Raw genomic sequence first — 22535 nt, 5'->3', positions numbered from 1 at the left:
TTTTTTGCGAAGTGCCTACATGTAGATTTTGGCCTCTAGCTCAGCCGGCACCTAGGGAAACCTACCAAACCTGTGCATTTCTGAAAACTAGAGACCTAGGGGAATCCAAGATGGGGTGACTTGTGGGGCTCTGACCAGGTTCTGTTACCCAGAATCCTTTGCAAACCTCAAACTTTGGCTAAAATATCACATGTTCCTCACATTTCTGTGGCAGAAAGTTCTGGAATCTGAGAGGAGGCACAAATTTCCTTCCACCCAGCGTTCCCCCAAGTCTCCTGATAAAAATGATACCTCACTTATGTGGGTAGGCCTAGCGCCCACGACAGGAAATGCCCCAAAGCGCAACGTGGACACATCCCATTTTTTGACAGAAAACAGAGCTGTATTTTGCAAAGTGCCTACCTGTAGATTTTGGCCTCTAGCTCAGCCGGCACCTAGGGAAACCTACCAAACCTGTGCATTTCTGAAAACTGGAGACCTAGGGGAATCCAAGATGGGGTGACTTGTGGGGCTCTGACCAGGTTCTGTTACCCAGAATCATTTGTAAACCTCAAAATTTGGCTAAAAAAACACATGTTCCTCACATTTCTGTGGCAGAAAGTTCTGGAATCTGAGAGGAGGCACAAATTTCCTTCCACCCAGCGTTCCCCCAAGTCTCCCGATAAAAATGATACCTCACTTGTGTGGGTAGGCCTAGCGCCCACGAAAGGAAATGGCCCAAAACACAACGTGGACACATCACATTTTTTCATAGAAAACAGTGCCTACCTGTGGATTTTGCCCTGTAGCTCAGCCGGCACCTGGGGAAACCTAGCAAACCAGCGCATTTTTGAAAACTAGACACCCAGGGGAATCCAAGATGGGGTGACTTGTGGGGATCTGACCAGGTTTTGTTACCCAGAATCCTTTGCAAACATCACAATTTGGCTAAAAAAACACATTTGTCTCACATTTTGGTGACAGAAAGTTCTGGAATCTGAGAGGAGCCACAAATTTCCTTCCACCCAGCGTTCCCCTAAGTCTCTCAATAAAAATAGTACCTCACTTCTGTGGGTTGGCCTAGCGCCCACGAAAGGAAATGGCCCAAAACACAACGTTGACACAACATATTTTTTCACAGAAAACACAGGTGTTTTTTGCAAAGTGCCTACCTGTGGATTTTGGCCTCTAGCTCAGCCGGCCCCAGGGGGAGGCAGAAATGCCCTAAAATAAATTTGCCCCCCCCCCCCAAACCCCCTCTGCCCGGGAGCGACCCTTGCCTACGGGGTCGCTCCCCCTGCGTGACATTGGCGCCAAAAAACAAATCCCGGTGCCTAGTGGTTTCTGCCCCCTTGGGGGCAGATTGACCTAAAATCGGCCAGTCTGCCCCCAAGGGGGGCAGAAAGGATCTAAATACAGTTTGCCCCCCAGGGCAGCGACCCTTGCCTGATGGGTCGCTCCCCATCTCTAAAAAAACAAAAAACAAAAAAAAAACACAAAAAATGTTTTGCCCTGGGGCCTAGAGGTTTCTGCCCCCGGCAGAAATGGCCTAAAATAAATTTGCCGCCCCACCCCCCCCCCCCCCCCGGGAGCGACCCTTGCCTACGGGGTCACTCCCCCTGCGTGACATTGGCACCAAAAAACAAATCCCCGGTGCCTAGAGGTTTGACCTAAAATCGGAAATGGTCTAAATACAATTTGCCCTCCAGGGCAGCGACCCTTGCCTGATGGGTCGCTCCCCATCTAAAAAAAAAAATTTGCCCTGGCGCCTAGAGGGTTCTGCCCCAGGGGGGGCAGAAATGGCCTACAATAATTCCCGCCCCCCAGGGAGCGACCCTTGCCTAAGGGGTCGCTCCCCTTGCGTGAAATTCACGCAAAGAAAACTCCCTGGTGTCTAGTGGTTTTTGCCCCCCTTGGGCGCAGATTGGCCTCATCAAAATAGGCCAATCTGCCCCCAAGGGGGGCAGAAATGGCCTAAATATAATTTGCCCCCTAGGGGAGCGACCCTTGCCTAAGGGGTCGCTCCCCACCTAAAAAAAAAAAAAAAAAGAAAAGGCCTTCCCGAAAAATGCCCCCCCCTGGGAGCGACCCTTGCCCAAGGGGTCGCTCCCTTATGTCAATTTCTGAAAGAAAAAAAAATCCCTGGTGTCTAGTGGGGTTTCAAAAGCCGGATTGCAAGCAATCCGGCTTTTGAAACCCTGGGAGAGACTTCAAAAGGGAAGGAAATACATTTCCTTCCCTTTGAAGCCCTTCCGGGCCTCCCCCACGTGAATGAAAGAGAAATGCTTTCTCTTTCAATCACGCTGGAAGCAGAGCTTCCAGTGCGATTGGGGAGTCCCCTGTGACAAATCAGCGCGCGCTCGCGTGCTGACGTCACAGGGGGGGTGGGGGGGGTTGGGTGGAAGGGGAAGGTCTTCCCCTTCCATCCCCGCCTTGGGGGGGAGGGGGGTGCACAGGGGGGGCGCGCTAGCGCTACCCCAAGTTCCCGTGTGCCTTGGACGAGGTGACCTCATCCAAGGCACACGGGAACTGTAGCCTTGGACGAGGTGACCTCGTCCAAGGCACAGAAGGGGTTAACATATTTAAACACTGTGACCAATTTGACCACAAAAACAAAACTCCAAACTGAATAAAGTTTCAAAGCTTTATTACAACCACAAAACTAATGTAACATAAATGGTGTGCAAAACTAAATGCAAAAATCATACCCTGACCATAATCTCTAAAGAGATTAAGCCTACTAAACATCAATACTATCAAACACTCCAAAAGAATAACACAAATTAACAGAACTAACATATATATGCACATTAAACTTACATTTCAAAGCAGATGAGGGTGACAACGGTAAATCATCAAAATTCAATTATTAATAATCAGTTTCAGGGCTGGGCCATCCTTATCCCTATTACGAATTTGGACTTGATTGTGTGGGAACTAGCTAACACATGTGGGCAAAAAAAAAAAGAGACAAAAATAATTTGGAAAATCATTGAACTAGGATGACTCACTATAAAAATAATAGACTGGTGTAATAATCTGAGCTGAACAGGAAACAAGAAACCACATTATAGATTATACCTCTCCTTATGGGACAGTAGACAGGAAAGATTTGTCGATTAAAAATGTTCACAGCTTCTCAGTATCAGCAGACAGCAGCAACAAGGGCATTGCAAAACATGAGCCGCACATAGAGCAAGTCAGCAGTTCAGAGTGTGTTGTGCATATTAGTACTGAACAGCATAATCAAATGAAGTAATAGGAAGGATGAGTTTTAATTCTTCAGAAGGCATCTAAGGGTCATGGAGATTCAGGAGACAAGAGAGTAGCATTACCGTAAGGGGTCCTAATTAAGACTTGACTGGCTAAATGTTTTAAAAGTCTATCCCTAACTAGAAATGTCCACATGTTTCTGATTGGGCTTCCATGTGGGCTCATCTTTTGCAAGTGTTTCAATATTCAATGGAAAACCATTGACAACATCAAGTTTGCAACTATTCCGGATTTTCTCAGGGAAGATTCAAAGTCATCTTGATGAATTCATACAGTTCAGTCAAAATATAACACTTGTTCATTATGTGTAGCTTTGCTATTCTTTCTCACAGTGCACAGAAATAATTCATGTCAGAGAGAACAGAATGATCTAGCGCTTTTCACTACTGCTGCAGAAATTAATCTTCAGGCCTAGTCTAGCTAAGGAAACCTAAATACAAATTCATGCAATTAATACATATAAGTTCTATTGCACACCTTAGAATTTGAATGAAATTAAAAATTATTTAATTGCAATCATTATATATGACATTAGAAACAGTTTAAACATGCTTTTATTTCTCTGCACACATTAAACTTACAATAATAAAATCACTGAAATTAATATATGCACGATTAATTCATGTTTGTTTAATTTCTACTATTTTCTAAAAATAGTACTTTTAATATTAATTTATGTCAGTAGTTCACTCAACTATAAATGCACAACATCCTTCATGGCAAAACACGATGTCCAAAAGAAATGGAAGTCACAATGTCCGCCATATTTCAAACGCACACATTTTTACATTTCATGATAATTTCTCTGTTAGGCTTTTTAATTGAAGATTTATAGGTCGCGATATGCTAACTTCTATGCCACTAATGTTTTAGAAAAATTTGATCTCCATCAACACATTCGCTTGTCTACCTACGATGAGAACATGTACTGTTTAGCAAGAAACATGTTCAAATACACTGAAACCCATAAAGGCAGACTGATGGTTTGTCTGACATGGAAGCACTGCTGCCCGATACTTCCTGACCGTAAATTGGTAATGGTCACCTCAAAATAAGGATGACTTCCTACAGAAAAGCAATCTTGGCACCATCTACAATACCTGGTAATAGGACACAGAAAACAAAGAAAATGAACACAGCTCCCCTACACTGAATGATTTTCATACCCCTCCAACAAAGTCATGCTCGTTTACATGGATAATAATTTGTCAAAGTTATTTCAGAGCATGAACCACTATACTTGCAAATGAAGCTTGGTGTTAAGTTCTGCGGTGATTGGCTGGATCAATACAAATTGAGCATGTTTGATTAATTATTTGCTACTTGATACAGAACTATGAGCCTTTGATCTTATTGTAAAGTGACTCCATTTGCAAAATGTTGATGATCCACCGACACTGCACTGCAGCCATCTTACAAATCATTAGAGCCTGAAAGGAAGTGAGACAAGGACTAGCTTTAATGTGAAATCGGCAGGGGCAGCTTCTCTGCTTGGGCGGAGGACCATCACCCACCAGCCAGCAGCAGCAGCTGCAAAACCTTTATAGAAACAACATAATAAACTCAGTTCATTATGTTGTTTCTATCAAAGTGGGCGGGGCCACAGGAGTGACGTGGACGGAGGAGGAGTGCACAGCACTCCCCCTCACTGCGTATATATGTTTGGCCAGCTGTCTCTGGCTGGCCAAACATACATGCGCAGTATGGTCTCTCCAACCTGGCACTGTGTTGCCGGGCTGGAGAGAGCCTGCATAGGACAAATGATACACGCTCTCGCTTGTGAGTGATAAATCGACGAATCGCTGGCCTTTTTTGACGCATGGTCTCCTGGGCAACTTTATTTTGACACTACCCAGGTTCTTTTGTACACTAACAATGTTCTCACTGTTTTCTAAAGGATTTAAGACTCTTTTGCTTTTTAAATTCACAACTTGACTTGTGTATGGTGGATTTTTGTCGTTTTGGTCTTGTTTTGTTTAGATAAATATTATCTTTGTTTCTAAACTGGTGTTGTGTCATTTTGTAGTGCTTTCACTGAGTTACTCTGAGTTACTGTGTGTGTTGGTACAAATACTTTACACCTTGCTTCTGAAGTTAAACCTGCCTGCTCGTGCTGGAAACCAAGGGGGTGAGCGGGGGTTAACTGAGGGCGATTCTCCTTTACCCTGACTACAGTGAGGGTCCTTGCTTGGACAGGGTGTACCTGGACTGCCAACCAAAGACCTAATTTCTAACACTAGGTGATTTTCTGCATCCAGTAGCACTGTACCCAGTGACACTTCCTGCTGATTTATAGTCTAAAGCTTCTAGCCAGTAAGAGGAGAATGGTCAATTATGAAATATCAGTCAGCAGCAGCAGTGCTCAGTAGTATTCACACATGATCAGCATTGCTCTGCAATGATCTTTAGGAGTCAACTAATTATGGCAATGCTTAGATGTGGGTAACATCAACCATGGGAGTTACACTCAGACATTGTCTTTAGTGTTGAACAATAGCCGGAAATACTCAGCTTTGGCTATTATCATTTAACTACTTATGGAAATGTACAGCTTAAGTTCATAATAGTTAACTTTGCATGACTAGAGTCAGATACAGTCTGCAGTAGTCAGCCATGAGCTGTAGTTCCCAGCAATGACCAACTTGTCTCCCTTATGGCAATAATCAGCTAAGTTGTAAATTGTTCAACCAATGTGGCAATGGCCGTCTATAGCACACAGTATTTAATGACATTTTGACGAATTCTGATGTGGTTTACATTATTAATCATGGGAGTCACAGCTTGTCTCTGAACGACAGAATTCAATCATGGATGGCAATGCCCAGCCTTGGTCTACGGAATTCAATTATTGATACAATGTCTCTGCTATAAGCTAAAGTGTATCCAAAGACACCAATACACAGCAATTTCAGAAAAGTGTCATGATATGCACAGCAATGCCCAGATATGACCTAAGGCATTGACTGATTCACAACAGTGTCCAGATCCGGTCTAAATCATCAAATATGGACTACAATGGCTCACTATACTAAAATGTATTAGTACTAGACTTTTATGTGGTTGCAGGGCTTCCTAAGAAGATGGTTTCAAACACACAATATTGTATTGGACAGTCAACAAGGGCTGGCCATGGTCTACTCACAGCCAAAAATGCTTAGCCATTTGCAGCAGAGCTTATTTATGCCATTATACACTGGGTTAATCATTGTTTGTCAATGTCATTTCTTACGCAGAATAAGAAAGTCTCTATATTGTTGAGTGACAAACAGTTATCAGTACTGGGTTTATAAAAGTGTAGCCATAGTCAAAAGGAATAGGGATGTCGTTATTCAGTTAAAGCATATTAAAACCATAAAATATCGCCTCAAAATAAAAACAATATATCATGCACAATCAGTAAGTACCCTCAATATTACAGCACCCGATAAAAAACACCTTTCATGAAAGCAAGTCTAGGTCGTCTGATAATTACTGGAAATACAATACAGCAGGTCTGATCTGAATGAAATGTTTCATATTCAACAATGGGCAGACGTTTATGAAAATGACAAAACATGATACAATGCAAAGTATCCTGTTCAGAAGAAAAGTCACAACTGCTATGTACAAGATCAGAATTCTTTATCCAGCACTTAGGGACAGCTAACAAGTGGTAAATCATATTGAACCTTAATCAAGTTAACACAAATCAGTGGTTGTTTGAAATATCAGTCAATAAGTGTGATTTCATAAAAATGTTGTGTTTAATATTCTATAGAATTTACTGTAAGTTTAGCTAATACTAATTATTGCCTCTCAGCTTGTTTTTGAGCCATGAAGGTTTTTTAGTCCACGCTAAATCGATTTTGTCAGGATGTTCGAATATATCAGGATGTCTCAACTTCTTGAAAGAAGACTCAGTAGCTGCCCTCCCTCCGAGTTCTAGAATCCTGTTCTGGGCTAAAGCACCTATTATTATTAATCGATTTAGCTTAATTTCCTGGTATAGCCAAACTAACAACCATAGGAGCATGAGTTGCAGATCAGATGGAGGACTTCTGAGGCATAGGCCCTCATTACAACATTGATGGGCGGCGGAGGCCGCCCGTCAATGTTGCGCGTCAGGAATACCGCTCCGCGGTCCAGAGACCGCAGAGGGTATTCCAAGTTTTCCCCTGGGCTGGCGGGCGGCCGCCGAAAGGCCGCCCGCCAGCCCAGGGGAAAACGACCTTCCCACCATGAAGCCGGCTCGTAATCGAGCCGGCGGAGTGGGAAGGTGCGACGGGTGCTGTTGCACCCGTCGCGTATTTCACTGTCTGCAAGGCAGACAGTGAAATACATTTTGGGGCCCTCTTACGGGGGCCCCTGCAGTGCCCATGCCGTTGGCATGGGCACTGCAGGGGCCCCCAGGGGCCCCGCGACTCCCCCTCCCGCCATCCGGTTCCCGGGGGGAGAACCGCCAGGAACTGGATGGCGGGAGGGGGAGTCGGAATCCCCAAGCCGGCGCAGCAAGCTGCGCCGGCTTGGAGGATTCCTTGGGGGCAGCGGGAAACCGGCGGGAGACCGCCGGTTTCCCTTCTCTGACCGCGGCTAAGCCGCCGCGGTCAGAATGCCCCGCGGGGCACCGCCGGCCTGTCGGCGGTGCCACCGCGTCCCGCGGCCCTGGCGGAAGTAATCCGCCAGGGTCGTAATGACCACCATAGTCTTGACACAGCTTCTTCTGGTTTATGAATGAGGCAGAACTTTGAGGGAGTGACATTTTTCTCATAAATGTATTTTCTAGTAATTGAAAAATAGAATTGTTTGCATATCCCCAAAGTTCACGAATATAAGAGACTATGGGGACATATTAAGCCGAATAGCATCTCATTGTGGCCTCTAAAGATTTATGGCCCAACCTGGACGCGAAATAAAACGCAGAAGCAATGTTTCTAGCAAATAAGTGTCTTCTGGACCTTAAAAGAGGGGGGGTCAGCTATGTGAGGAATAAAAAATCACACCTAAATATAGAAATGAGTCAGCCCTCCTAATATGGCTATCCTCAATGCAAAATGCTTTGGACTTCCTTGATATAGGGCCAGTCGCCATTACATGTGACTTATTAAAATTAGTATGAGGTCCAGCGAGTCCATAAAACTCAAGTAGAAGTTGTAGACCCAATGCAGTTCTAGATAAAATAATAATGTCATCAGAATCAAGCAATGCAACTGTTGGTCGCTTTTCCACCAGTGGCATGTGTTGCCCATGACCAACTAGAATCTGTTCCTGATAAGTAATGTTCAAAGTAAACAAGATTAGGGCCAAAATACATCCTTGTCACACTCCCTATTTTAAAATAAAGGACTCTGTGCCCCATTACCATACCTGACAGAAAGTAGTCAATTCCTGGTGTAAGTCACTTAAAAAATGAACGGTGGTAGCCCCAACTTTCATAGAGCTCGGCATGGCTCAAAGTTTATCCCTGCAAACCCTATTGAAGGCAAAACAAAGGTTCATGAAGCCATGTGTATGGATCCCTGCTTGGCCACGTTATAATTATTAGTGATGAGATGAATACTTAAACATTGATCAACTGTCTCCAGACACGTTTAAAACCGTACTGAACATATAAAATAATGCGATGTTCTTCGATCCCTGCTGTCAACCTATTTAATACTATCCACCCTATGATCTTAACTACCGGGTAAATTAAAGAAATGGTGATAAAGCAAAAGGGACAAGCACAGATTGTGATCAAGAGTCAGGGATACCAAACCTAGTTGTCACATTGATAGATAAGGTAATTATAGGGGTCCAAAGCACAACATTTGACTTATACATGTCATATAGAACCCTTCAACACTGGGGCTTTTGTATTTAGTAACACAATGATGACATCTGTAACTTCCTCGCAAAGGAAACATATTTTGGAGTCAAAATGTTCTTGGATCACATCAGCTAGTTTGGAAGCATCATAAATCTTTTTGATGTACCTAAACCAAGTGTAAAGGAGCATGTGTGAGGACAACGAGGCACCTATATCTTACTTACATAAGGGGTGGTTAACTTTCCACCAAAACACTGCACTACAAGTAAGTTAATCTAATGCCTCTTTCCACAGAGCCACTTTACGATCTTTATGGACTTTCTTTATAAGTGGCACAACGGGAAATTAATTGTAAAATATCCCTTGGCTTTTCCTTTAAGATCTCAATCAAATCACAGTTGCATTAGAACATTTGATTAAACCATCGGCAGGGATTCACATGTACAGGTTTTCTTGTGCTGGTCAAAATTAACTTTACTTTATTGCAGATTGAGTTGAACGAGTTAAGATACTATAGGTCATCTAAGACAGTGGCAGTTTCTGTATAAGGGTGTCGGGGCTCCGCCCTCCTTACATTTACAGACTAAAACGTGGCAAACATAGCAATGCAAAATCTGTTTAAAATACGCTTGTAAATTGCTTTGGGGCACCTTTCTGTCCCACTCGCTGTGTTACTGCTGTGATTGTCGATAATAGTAGTGGGGACACGGACTTGCGCTTTTTCACAGTGTTTCTCAACCTGGGCGGGCCAAAAGTCTAATTTGCTGGGCTGACAGTCTCACAGACCTGAGGCCTGTGAGGTCATCAGCTCAGCAAACACTGAGCATCAAGGCCCAGCCTCCACTCCCTGATGACGTGGAAGTAAAGTTAGCCACAGGCGTTTCATATGCAAGCCCTGTAGGTCTAAGCCTCCATGTCAATCAGGGTCTGGAAAGCATTGTCACCCCACCCTTTCCCAACTTGTCACATGGTGGGGTGGGGCCCACACCCTGTGACGAGAAGGAAATGGGTGTGGTAGAATGGCTGCAGGCTGGAAGGCAAGAAATCGAGTCTGCGTAGACTCGAGTCAGCTTGTGGTGTGATTGAGAAACACTGCTTCAGGCACATGATTTGGAGCTGGATGCCTTTCAGCTCCGTTCTGTGGCTGAGTGATAAGGTACATGGCTGGATATTTACTGCAGTCTGCAGAGTCAGCAGTGTCCTTGTATATAGCACTGCAAGTTTGTATGGTTCTGGGATCTGTACTTTATTACTGGTAAACCTTCTTTATTACCAATAAATCTTGTATTAGTTCAACTGTCCGAGTGTCCCCATTACTTCCTATTTTGCAACGACTGATTTGAGAAGAATTCCTCACTTCACACAGAGTCCTGAAGATTACATACAGGATTCTTAGCAGCAGCCTTCAGCTGCCAGTCCTGATCAAAATGTGTGCGGAGCACTTTGGACACGTTTGTACTAGTTACGGTAACCTGTTTTTTTTCATTTTTGCTTGATTAGCACTTCCCAGCTCAACGCGGATGTCAGTTGATGTGCTGTGGTTCGAGGGCTCTGCTCGAGCACTTTTACCTGGCATTCTTGTGCTAATGGCCATTCCTGCATGTGGTTAGGCTAGGGCTCCTGAGCCTCTGTGCTGTTCCCAGATCAGCACACCATTATAATGAAAAGCACAACTCTTACTGACCTTCCGTGGCTTCGCTGACAGCTTCCAGCCACTCTTGTGTGTCAGTCACAGTCGGCGATTTTTCCAACGGCATATCCTCATCAAGCTACCTTCATTCAACAAGAAAGCATGCTTGCTGATTAAAAGAAAGGACAATGTTTATTCAAGCAGTAGGCCTGCCTGCAGCGCACCTACGGCTCATATTTAGTATTGTGGCTGGAATACATCTGCAGAACATCTTCCTGCTTCACGAAATCAGCTTTAAGTATATTATAATTGTACTAATTAGTATGTATTGTGCCAACAGCCATTGACTAGCTTTTGTATTGTGCCAACAGCAAATGGCACGCTTTTTCAAGACAGTGATCAGGACACTAAAATCCTGCTGATCAACGTACAATCTGTCTGGTGGTGCTGACCAGGTCATGTTCCTGTCCTGGTGCACCCAGGGGTGGACGAGGTAGGGGTGGACTAGGAGCAATTAATAGAGCATACAAGAGGGAGACAGAAGCTACCGCTAGTAAAGCTGTAAACCTGCTGACAGAGTTGGGGGAACCAAGTGGGGGGTTGGGATTGGTTGACGGGCTTCACGTATTACCTTTGAGTTTCCTGCTGTTCTCTGTTAAGCCAGCATTTTCTCTGCCAGCTGCAGTTCCTTTGGTGTCTTGCCTATCGCCCTCTGGCCGCTCCTATGATGTGCTTTCATTCTCTATTGTGCTTTGTCCCCTCTGCCTTTCTCCTTTATAGTCAATTTCACAGTGTTTTCCTTACACACTGGATATTTGGTGATGTCATTTAAATGTGACATTGATGTTATTTTAATAGAAGTTATATTGCAATTTGTGGAAATTGTGACAGAAGCTGATGCCAATCACAACGAAAGAGGAGCCACTGTGCATTTTTCAATGGAATGTATTAGTCACTTCTGTACTCATAACTGCAAGTGCACACTTCTGGACTACAAATGTTGTAGGCATAGTTTGCAGCAGCCTCGTGCTTCACAAGAAAGTGCACAAGGGGTGCTGGTACATGGGTGGAGGTGGTCTCAGACATGACTGGTGCAGCAACATAGTTATGTTGATCCTCCACAGTAGTCGGTGTGGCAGCAAGGCTGGCATGGACCCCAATGCAAAGAAGTGCCCCCTATCCCAGTGGCTAGGCAGAAAAAAAGCAGAAAGCCCCCCTAATACTCTTATACCGCTCCCCGCGGGACCAAGTCCAGCCCCACCACTCTCAAACCTCACCAGCCACCACTGATCTAAGGATCCATTAAAATAAAAATTCAAAAATACTCTATAATTAAATCAGAATAGAAGACATCCAGCATCACTTTTACCCACATTGCTCTACGGCTTTAGTCATGTATTTTCTTCATCCCAGTAGAAGAGTGTGTAATAGGGACTGGATCTCAAACCCCATTCAAGAGACAGTTAAGGAGCTGTGAAAACGCTATGATCATCCCATATAACTGCAAAGACTGGGTGATGCAAAAGTGAAATCAATAACTAAAGAATATCCACCACCTGTGAAAGTTGGCGTGTCAGGGATAGAACAAAGATCTATGCTTGACTTTTTTTTAACTAATATTAAAATCACGAAGAATAGAATTCGTCAGTTCACCCTACACTGTATAATTAAAGTGTGGTTCATTAAGTAGAGCTCTTCCACGCATGGAGCAACATGTAGTGCAAAGATTAAGGTTAAAATCACCCATCAACAGTAATAGATTGTAGATATGTTTTGACTAATGAACCTATCCAAAAAACCTCTAAAGGAACATTACAGTGGTTACACTGCGAACAATTAGAGTTATAAAAAGTTAATGATAAACAGTCTTCAAAAAATTGAGAAACAATAATAACACCACAGCAACGTTTGCTGGTCCATTGCCACTGACCCCTACCTTGATCCACTCCAACATCTGTAGGTTCAGTTTGAATCCTGGCACCCATCTTCAGCCCAAGACTAGCCTTCACCCACCAAATAAACAGTATAGCTAGACAGGTTTTTTACCACCTCATTACCTTACTGAGTTCCTCCTATAGCTGACATCCCACTGAATTTCGCTTGGTCCCAGTCATGGCCCTTTTAAACCTTAACAACAGAATCAGGAATCAGGGAGAGTGGCCAAGGAGGCCAATATGGCAGTTGAGATGTAACTAGCCTCCCTTGGCCCGGCTGCCATCTAATCTCATCCCGCCTGACAGCACCTACAACGGTCACCAATCCCGGGATTCTGCAGACCCAGGGTGCATCTGTGATGCTTTGTTGCTCTTCTTGAGGTGACGGTGGGGCTGCCGGAGTCTTTCGGCAAAGTCTGTCCGGAAAAGAGATTCTTTGCCCCATGCCCTGGGTTGGGCCTCCTGGGAGACTACGTTTGCAGTGGTGTCCTTCACCTCCTGTGATTGGTGCTGTACATGACCTGGGCTCTCTGGCGGTGATCCAGCACCTTACGATCACGCTGCCACGGGCACATGACATTGAGGCACTGACCTCTGCATTTGAATGCTCGGGGACTCCTGCTGGTGGTCTGTTTTATAGGTTCTAGCAGCTTTGTGTCCTATGGGGGTACAGCCCAATACCCCATTGGCTGCAGTGTGATTCATTGTGCAGCTGTGACCCCACTAGGTTGTCGGCTGGGGGTGTAACAGGGCTGTGGAGCCTAGTGTGATCAACTGCAGAGATGAGGGGTGGATCAGGCTGACTGTTGCTGCAAATTGGGAGGTGATGTGACTCTGCTGTGGCGGATGCTCACTGCCTTTCCGACCTGCCAAGTGAGCCCCTGGAGAGGCTCCTTTTGTGTTGGAGATGTCGACAGCTCTGGCACCGGTTAGACTGAGAGAAGGTGTTGTGCTGCAATGACACTGCGTCCCTTAGGGTATTGTTCACCGATGGCACCTGCATCACGCCAGTGCGGGCAGAGGTTCTAACTGGATGGTGGAAGAGTACCTGCCCCACACATGGACACCCATTCACCCTGGTTAGCTCTCCAATGCTAAAGAGGGTCCCTTTTTGGGAAGGCACCAAGTTTACCGAAGCTGCTGAAGCTTCCCTGGGGTGGGCAGGCCAGTGGGTGTGTGGCTCTCTTGGCGGATTCTCTTCTCAGCCTTCGCTTAGTCCTACTTGGACTCCTGAACTGCAGTGGCACCTTCCTGGAGCACATCTTGACTCTGTTGCTGCTGGCTGTTCATGCTGCCCTAAGACAAGCAGGCTAGCTAAACTGTGATTCTTACCCCCACATCGATGGGTCGAGATAAGCCCCCATGCTGAAGCCAGGCCAGACACAGATGGACCAATACACATGCAACTTTATAGGTGGATACTCAAGGGGTTCTGGGGCTGTCACCTCCTGCCGTTCCTCACCTAACACACAGTGACCTGCCAACCATCCTTAAGGCCATTCAGGAGTTTAGGAAAGTGATGGAATCTAAAGTGGACGGCGTCCTGAATGATGTCCCCCTCTTGTGTCAGGACCGCCGCAAAAGTGGTGAAGAGGGTGAGGAATGCCAAGGTCTGGGTTTCAACAGGATAAGGATGAGACCCACAAATGCCAGGTCTCCAAAGTGATTTCCACAATGTCCATCTGAGAATAGCGGGTGGAAGATGCTGAAAACTGATCCAGGAGAAACAACTTGCGCCTCATTGGTTTTCCAAAGGGGGTGGAGGCTCCCAAGATGGACAGCTTTCTGGAGGAATGGTTCCAGACCTGGGTCCCACTGGACAAGGTGTCCCGTTGTTACATTGTGGAGTGAGTGTATTGTGCTCTCACAAAGAGGCCTCCACCTGGGGCCCCCCATCTCCCTGTGATAGCTCGTATCCTCATCCATCGGGATCACAATGTCATCCTCTGTGTGGCCTGTAGTTAGCACGACCTTCGCTACTACAATTCCATGATCATGATCTTCCTGGACTATACTCAAGTGGGTCAGCAATGCCACTGCACTTTTGAGGAAGTCAAGCAGAAACTTTGGGCACTTAAGGTCCAGTATATGTTTCTTTTTACAGCCCACCTCAAGGTGATCTTTAATTTGTCAGCTTATTTTTTGACACACCTGAACAGGCCTGGGTGTGGGTGGCGGAACAGCAGCCACTTCAGCTGAGAATCCAGAGGCCTGGGGGAGTTGGAGATGGCTGGGGTTACCTGCCCCTCCCTGCTCAAGTGCCCCAGAGGTGCTGACACCATTCCTAGAAGGGCCGACCGAACCAGCATAAACAACAGGAGTTACCAAGCCTATCTGCTGCAGAGGGCTCCCCTTGTTCCGTAGACCTAGAGATGGCCGTCTCTGACACCCGGACTCTTTTTCAAACTTTAAAGGGTGTGCCAGACTTGCTGATCTGAGCTCAGATGGGCACCACACTTTGCATATACCTCTAATGGTGTACTGTATTCTCGTACAGGTGTGCCTCTTGAGGGAAGCAATGTATCTATGCGGTCATGTGACTTAGGAGGGGTGGAAGGATATAAGGGTTGTCTCTCTACTTTTCTACGCAAAAATATGTTTATTTTTACAGCTCTTAGATTTTCCTGTCAGGCATTAATATCCTTCTTATGGGCAACGGGGACCCTCGATCAGGTTTTCCCTTTGCTTAGTTGTGGTATGTTTTTTCTTGGATGACAGTTGCATCGGGTTGGAAGTACAGGATAGGGGAGAATTGGGACATGGGATTGCTGATTTAGTTTGGAATTTTGTTATGGGTCTTCTTTTTAGGCACCCACCACCAACTTCATCCACCAAAGCTATATCCAGGTATGTTTTATGTTCCACAGTATTGGTCATTGTTCTATACCCACCTCCATGGGACCCTGGAGAGATCAGGCATTTCTTATCCCTCTCCCCAGATGGTTGGAGTCATCTTGGAATGTCATTGGTCTTTTGGACAGTATCAAGAGATCAGCATGCTGCACTGTATCAAGCGGTATAGACCAGAGGTGGTCCTACTCCAGGAGATGCACCTCGTGGGTTCCAACTGCCCTTTCCTTGGCCGGTTTGAGAATGACTGAATTTTTCATGCTAGTTTCTCCAGGGTTCGGGAGGAGTTGTGATTATTTCCTTTGGTGGTAGCTGCATCTCACATTGACCCTCAGGGGACATATGTTGAGACTGAGGGTCCCCTGGAGGCCAAACAATATAAAATTGTAAGAAATTGAGTCTCTGGTTGGCAGTCAGTATGTACTGTATCCAAGAAGGGACGCTCACTCTAGTCATGGTAAGGGATATACTTACCTAGGATACCCCCTGCTCACCCGCTTGGTAGCTTGAAAAAACTACAGAACACAGGTCTAGACAAATAGCCATTATTTATCTAAATCAAACGACCAAAACAACAAAAATCCAACATACACAAGTAAAGTTATGAATTTTTAAATTAAAAAAAGAGTCTTACTCCATAGAAAACAATGGATGCATTGATGTTACACAAAGTACATGGTTTGCATAAAAAATAAAGCTGCATGGGTGACCATGCGTCGGAAAAGTCAGCAATGTGTCGATTCCTTACCCTCAAATAAGGCTGTGCACTGTTTCTTCTCTAGTCGAGTAGGCGATGTGTTGTTTTTCTCTCCTGCAAAAGAGCGATGCATCGATTTCCGGACCGGCACCTTGGATCCAGGCAGTTTCAGGTTGATTTTGACGCCCAGTGATGATGCAAGCGAAATCTTGCCACACGGTGATGAGGAGCTGTGCTGCATAGGGGTTGCGTTGATTTTAGCAGCCGCAAGCAGATGATGCATCATTTCTCCAGCTGCGATGCAGGTGATGCGTCCATTTCCCAGCCACGATGCTATGGGGATCAATTTCCCCACCACGATGCAAGTGGTGCATCGTTTTTACAGCCTCTTTGTAGGTGATGCATCAACTTTTTCCCCACACGGCTCATGTGTGTGGATTTCCTTCTTGGTTCCACCAGCTTCATCTTTCAATGGCTCAGGGACTGGAGTGGGCACCACTTGGTAGGGTAGGAGTCTCAGCAGAGAGTCCAGGTGCTGACAGAGGACGTCTTTGATGGCCCTGAGACTTCAAAACAGGAGGCCAGCTCAGTCCAAGCCATTGGAGACCCTTCACAAGTAGGAATATACTATGAAGTCCAGCCTCAGAGGCAGCAACTGGAGGCCAGCCCAGCAAAGCAGTCACAGGCAAAGGGCCAGTACTCCTCCTCCAGCTCTTCAGCCCTTCTCCTTGGCCGAGGTTCCTCTTGATCCAGAAGTGTTCTACAAATCTGGGGTTTTGGGTTCACTACTTATACCCCTTTCTGCCTTTGAAGAAGGCAAACTTCAAAGGAAAGTCTCTGTTGTTGACAATATCCTGCCTTGCCCAGGCCTGGCCTCAGACAAACACCAGGGGTTTGGAGTCTGACCCAGACGTGGAATACACAAGCAGACAGAGGCACAGAATGGTGAAGCAAAAAAATGCCCACTTTCTAAAAGTGGAATTTTTAAACTGACAATGTAAAAACCAACTTTACCAATAAGATGTATTTTTAAATTGTGAGTTCAGAGACCCCAAACTCCACATCTCCATCTGCTCCCTATGGGAAACTGCACTTAAAAACTATTAATAGGCAGTCCCCATGTTAACCTATGAGAGAGATAGGCCTTGCAACAGTGAAAACCAAATTCATCAGTATTTCACTGTCGGGCATGTAAAACACATCAGTACATGTCCTATATTTAAAATACACTGCAACCTGCCGATTGCGCTACCTAGCACCTACCTTGGATATGCTTTACATGTACAAAAAAGGAAGGTTTGGGCCTGGTAAGTAGGTACACTTGCCAGCTCGAATTGGCAGTTTCAAACTGCACACACAGACATTGAAGTGTCAGGTCTGAGCCATGTGTACAGAGCTACTCATGTGAGTGGCACAATCAGTGCTGCAGGCCCACTAGTAGCATTTGATTTACAGGCCCTGGGCACCTCTAGTGCACTTTATTAGGGATTTACAAGTAAATCATATACAATAATCATCGAAAGCCAATTACAAATATAGTTTACACAGAGAGCACTTGCACTTTAGCACTGGTAGCAGTGGTAAAGTGGCCCGAGTACCAAAACCAGCAAAAACAAACTCCAGCACAGTCAAAAACACAGGAAGTAGAGGCAAAAAACAGGGGATACCACACCAAGGATGCCAGGTCTAACACCTATGTCCCCCAGGAGCTCTCACAATCAACTCTACAGGTACTCCAGATTTCAGTGGTGGCTCTTCCCCTGGGGATGACTCTGATAGGTGGAGACCTTAATACAATTTCCAACCCACATGAGACATTTCCGGGTCAGGTGGCACTCTCGTCTCAATTGACTTCCTGGGTAGATTCCATAGTCTCTGTGATGCATTGCATTTGTGGAACCCCTCACAACAATCCTACAACCATGTATCTGTGGCTCACAAAACAAAATCAAGGACTTGCTGTAGCTCCCGCTGTGTGATTGACTGTTGTTGCAGTCCGTCTGGATTCTGAGTCTAGGCATTTCTGGTCATACGCCACCCCCTACTGGAATGGGGGTCCAAACCATGCTTCCTCTGTCCAGTGTGGCATTTTAATGCGTGGCATTTGATGGAGAAGGACTGTGCCTACTTTGTGGAGGAGGAACTTCAGGCCGTTTTAGGTTCAAATCTTTTTATTGGCAATATTATAGTCACATGACAAGTAGGGTAAAACAACCATCAAGGTGGCACCGGACCTATAGATTTATTTACCTCAAAGGTATATTAGCCCCCTTCCCCTGTCCCGGAGTACACATAACAGCATATACACTAGGTAAGACATATTGTGACCCCCAATGGTCGATCCCCAAGGCCATACTGTGAAATACGGGGTCATCTGCAGCTGTTAGTTGTAGGATTCTCAAATATTTGCAGCTGGTCAATTGGCGGAACTCTCTAGAAAGTAGGGTCAAGTATGGGCACCAGAGCTCTCTAAAGGAATCTCCTTGAACAGTGAGGACAAAAGTGAGTTTCTTCCTCCCCAGCCGGTGCTATAGCCTGGGGAGCCATCCTAGATATGTTGGACTTGTGTCTGTGCCCCAGTGAGGGAGGATGTTTTGTAGGGCCGCTCCTAGTGCCGTCAATCTGTCACCCCTGTGCGATTTGAGTGGGAAGTGAGGTGATTGGGGAGTCCCAGAATAACATATGGTGGGAATCGAGGTACTCAAGTGTCAAGATGGGTGTCAGTGTCTTTCAGGAGTCCCTCCCAGTATTGGATGAGTCCCTCCCAGGATTGGAGAGCAGGTTTACCAATGTCCTGGGGGATCCACAGTGCCTCCAACAAGCATCGCTACAAGTAGGATTAACTTTGTCCAAAAGTACTGGGGTAAGGTATTAATACGTGGCAATTTTGTGACTGTTTCAATGCAGGCTGTGTTGCATGTCATGTGGAGTTTCCAGTAATACACCTTCTCACGCTCGATATACATGAGCATTCTCCCCAGTTCCACCTCTCAGGGTGTTTGGTCCGTGATGCCATACAATTTTGTAATAAGGTGTGTGTTGTTAGTCTTCATGACTAGCCATTTTTCGTAATCCGTGGGAGGCGCTGTGTACTGGGGCTCATCCCTCGGTGCATCATCCAGTGTTGAATTTGCAGATATCTCCTCCTTTCTGACTCCGGGAGCACATAGTCATTCATCAGTCACTCAAAGGAAAGCAGGCCCTCTTCATCAAAAAAGCATCCAGAAGTGCAGCAGCCAGCACCCAGCCAGTGGCAAAATGCAACCTGATCCAGACCTGGCATAAAAGCCACGTTGCCCACTATAAGGGTGAGCTGGGAGGGAAGTGTGGTGAGGCACCTATGGTGTGCCATCCGGTCCCATACTTTCAGAGTTGTGTAAGTGATTTGTGAGGAATAAAGGCCCCATGGACACTGCTGACGAGTCAGGAATAGAATCTTCCAGAGGGAAGTTCCTCCGTCTTTCCATTTTGTGTGTTTTTCCATCTCTTGCTCTTGGAAAATGTTTGATGTAGAAAGTTAAGGTGGTTATTTAGACATTGGTGGTAAAAGCCGCTTACCGCCGTGGTGATGGCTGCCAAAAGACCGCCACCACGGCTGCCATCCATCGACCAGACTATGAGCACTGATGGACTCCTACCACAAGAAGGGCGGAAATCCAGCAGTGATCAGACTGGTGGATGGTGGTAAGCTGGTGCTGCTACCACCAGCACCGCCACGTCAGTTGAACACCGCCAGCCGTATCATGACCTGAGTAGCAGTGCCCCTTCCCGTTCCCTGCCGGATGACCTCCCCGGAGCAGTTAAGAACAGGGGAGAGGGGGGTGTTGCGGAGGGGGGTGTTGTGCATGTGTTTATGTATGTCTGGAAGAATGCATTTATGAATGTGTGTATCCCAGTGTGTGTATGAATGCATGGTATGGATGAGTGCAAGTTAATGGGTGTATGTGTGATGCGTGTCTCGTGAGTATATATGAGTGGTGGGGCCTGTGTGGATGAATCGGAGGGGGTGTGGGGCTTAGTGTGTGCATCAGGGGGGGGTGTGAGGTGCATCTGAATGTCAGGGGGTGGGGGTCAGTGTCTGTATGGGGTGTGGGTGGGGGACTTAGTTTGGACGGAGGGGGTGGGGGTGTTAGGTGAGTATATGGGGGTGGGGGAGCCTCGTACCTGTGACAGGGAAGGAATTCCCTGTCACCGGTATGGCCTACTGCCATGATTTTCGTGGCATTGCTAACATCACGGAAAACATGGTGATAGGCTGGCTCAGAATGCCGGGGCAGTACTCTGTCGGCCACCGGGCTGGGGATTCACATCTCCAGCCCGGCTGCTCATACCGCCATGGCGGTATGGATGGTAAATTGGCAGGTTGGCTGCAGCCAACCCGCCAATCTCATGATGTGGCAGTATGAACCGCCAGCCTGCTAGATATACTACTGCCACATTAAGGGACATAATGGGGGCCTAAGTGCCTAAAAGTAAGTACCAGTCATCCCCATTAGCTTAAATTAAGCACTGCCTTTCCCTTATCGGCTCTTCGCAGAAGTAGTCGTCTAATTGTACTAGTGATAAATAAAATCAACAAATGAAATAAAAGTTAAGCGGTGTTCATGTTGGTCATTTTAGGCACACCCCTATGCAGCACTTTCTAGCAGTTACAACAGTAGTCCCTTAGAAAGCAAAGTGCTTAGTGAAGCTCATATTTGCCGTGTTATTGTCTGACTATAGTGTTGTTGATTGCATTGCTTCTCACATGGTGTAGGCGCAAAAGGCTTTCCATTTACATCCTTGATTATGAATGTTTGTCATTGTCAGCTCTGCTCAGCAGTAGTGGCTGCTGCCAATAGAAACTGGTGGGGCAGCATGGGGAAAAATAATTTAAAAAGTACTTACCTGCTGCTTGCTGCCTCAGTGCTCCTCTGCTCCCGGCAGTCCATGGTCCACATTGCACAGGCTCCCCACCCAATCCAGAACTGTTTTCATGCTGGTTATGCTACTACCCAGCATGAGAGAAGCACCAGCATTTGTCTGAGTGGACAGTTTTGCCTCTCCCATAGGGACAAAGAAGCCTGTGCCTTTTCTCCACCCACCTGTACAACACAGCTCGAGTTGGAGAAATCCAAGTGTGCATGTCAGTTTGGCCCTGCTCAGCCAAAACGCCAAACTGACATGTGCGCTTACAGTGCCCACCACTCCTTCTCCGCAGTGGATGGCCCAGCCCTAGACAGTGAAAAATAAAATTATAGTAAAATTGTTTTAAGATCATTTTATTTTTCATCTCCTTGCTATTGGCCCGTGGAGCGACGCTCCTTCGCCATAAAGGAGGAGTTGTCACTGCTGCTAAGAGTGTGAGGGATAATTCTCTCTTCACAGATGTATGATGGAAACATCAACAGGGGACACGTGCAGGGGCATAGATTGGCCAGTAAAATGGGAGGGGTGAGCTTCAGATTTTCTGACAATCAGGTTGGCATTTAGGGGGTCATTCTAACTTTGGCGGGCGGCGGAGGCCTGCTCGCCAAAGTAACCCCGTCGAAAGACCGCACCGCGGTCAAAAGACCGCAGGGGTCATTTCGACTTTCCCGCTGGGCCGGCGGGCGACCGCCAAAAGGGCGCCCGCCGGCCCAGCGGGAAAGACCCTGCAACAATGAAGCCGGCTCCGAATGGAGCCGGCGGAGTTGCAGGGGTGCGACGGGTGCAGTAGCACCCGTCGCGATTTTCATTGTCTGCAAAGCAGACAGTGAAAATCTTAATGGGGCCCTGTTAGGGGGCCCCTGCACTGCCCATGCCAGTGGCATGGGCAGTGCAGGGGCCCCCAGGGGCCCCACGACACCCGTTCCCGCCATCCTGGTTCTGGCAGTGTAAACCGCCAGAAACAGGCTGGCGGGAAGGAGGTCGGAATCCCCATGGCAAGGGAAAACCGGCGGGAAACCGCCGGTTCCCCTTTTCTGAGCGCGGCTTTACCGCCGCGGTCAGAATGGCCCTGGAAGCACCGCCAGCCTGTTGGCGGTGCTTCCGTTGCCCTCCACCCTGGCGGTCATAGACCGCCAGGGTTGGAATGAGGGCCTTAATGTTTAAATACAATGCAACCAGGGTGCAAGAGAAGGGCATAAGGGGCAATGGAAAGGGAGAGGAATGCTGATTAGTAGGAGTACTAAGAGAGAAAACACAGTATTCTGTAGAATAAACAATATTTTTGAGGACTTTCAAAACAGAGATGAGAGTGTGTGTGTGTTTTTGTCTGTATGCATTTAAAAATTCCTGGTAAAATCTGACCTCTCACAATACCAGACTGAAAGCACCTGTACCGAACCACTTATCAGAAAATACATTTATTAGGGGGTGAGCATCCCAAACACCTCCCATGAAGCTCCTCCCCTGGGCAATGAATAC

Source organism: Pleurodeles waltl, chromosome 3_1 (assembly GCF_031143425.1).
Source record: "Pleurodeles waltl isolate 20211129_DDA chromosome 3_1, aPleWal1.hap1.20221129, whole genome shotgun sequence".
Lineage (NCBI taxonomy): Eukaryota > Metazoa > Chordata > Amphibia > Caudata > Salamandridae > Pleurodeles > Pleurodeles waltl.
The sequence above is the reverse complement of the archived record's forward strand: the minus strand, read 5'-3'. Positions refer to the sequence as shown.